We start from the raw sequence: 1,201 nt of genomic DNA, 5'->3' as shown, positions 1-1,201 counted from the left end.
CACCCTGACACCACCATCACCCTGACACCACAATCTCCCTTCCACCACAATCTCCCTTCCACCACCGTCTCCCCTACACCACCATCTCCCCTACACCACCATCTCCCCTACACCACCACCCCCTCTACACCGCCCACTGTCATCACCCTCTGAGAGAAAAGAACCATCTAATCTTTGTCATAAATGGTGACCCCTGATTTTAAACAGTGACCCTTTTAGTTCCAGATTCTTCCACAGCAGAAACATCCTCTCCACACCTACACTGTCATGTGCACTCAATATTTTATAAGTTTTATACGTTTCAGCCAAGCGGCCACATAATTGTGATATATAATGACCCCAGGACTGTCCTTTGTATTGTGTAATTATCAAAGGATGGGACTGTGTGTGTATGGTGTAATTACGAAGGGCACTATTGAGCCTGAGAAGTGACCTTACAGAGGTTTATAAAATCATGAGGGGCATGGATAGAGTAAGTAGAGAAGGTCTTTTCCCTGGGGTGGGGGAGTCCAAGACTAGAGGGCATCAGTTTAGGGTGAGAGGGGAAAAGTATAAAAGGGACCTAAGGGGCAACATTTTCACACAGAGAGTGGTGCATGTATGGAATGAGCTGCGAGAGGAAGTGGTGGAGACTGGTACAATTGCAACATTTAAAAGGCATCTGGATGGGTATATGAATCCGAAGGGTTTAGAGGGATATGGGTCAAATGCTGGCAAATTGGAATAGTTTGATTTAGGATATCTGGTCAGAATGGACAAGTTGGACCAAAGGGCCTGCTTCCATGCTGTACATCTCTATGACTCTAATTATCCAGGACATTATTGTGTATGTCTAATGATCCCAGGAAATTACAGTGTTATATAATTAACCCAGGACATCATTGAGAAAAGACACATTCACAAGAATGTCACATCACCATGGCAGCAACCATGGCAGAGATTCTATCTGTACTGGGACGTGGTAAGTCATTACCCAAAACCGGATATGAAGTGTGTGTGTGTGTGTCTCTCTATGTCTTGGTGTGCGTCTGTGTATCTGTATGTATACCCTATACCTGGGTGTGTATGGGCCCTGTACACGGGAGTGTGTGTGTGTATATCCTGCACCTGGGTGTGTCTGTGTGTGTACCCTGTACCCGGGTGTGTCTGTGTGTGTACTCTGTACCCGGGTGTGTGTGTGTGTGTGTGTGTGTGTGTGTGT

General features: G+C 46.0%; 1 protein-coding gene across 2 annotated transcripts in view; it reads right to left on the bottom strand.

Annotated features, from left to right (window-relative positions):
* The window catches only part of emx1 (empty spiracles homeobox 1), a 49,974-nt gene that overhangs the window by 42,942 nt on the left and 5,831 nt on the right, over window positions 1-1,201 (bottom strand). The gene's annotated exons all lie outside the window — the stretch shown is intronic.

This window comes from Chiloscyllium plagiosum, chromosome 1, assembly GCF_004010195.1.
Source record: "Chiloscyllium plagiosum isolate BGI_BamShark_2017 chromosome 1, ASM401019v2, whole genome shotgun sequence".
NCBI classification, from domain to species: domain Eukaryota; kingdom Metazoa; phylum Chordata; class Chondrichthyes; order Orectolobiformes; family Hemiscylliidae; genus Chiloscyllium; species Chiloscyllium plagiosum.
This window is presented reverse-complemented; position numbering and strand designations above follow the sequence as displayed.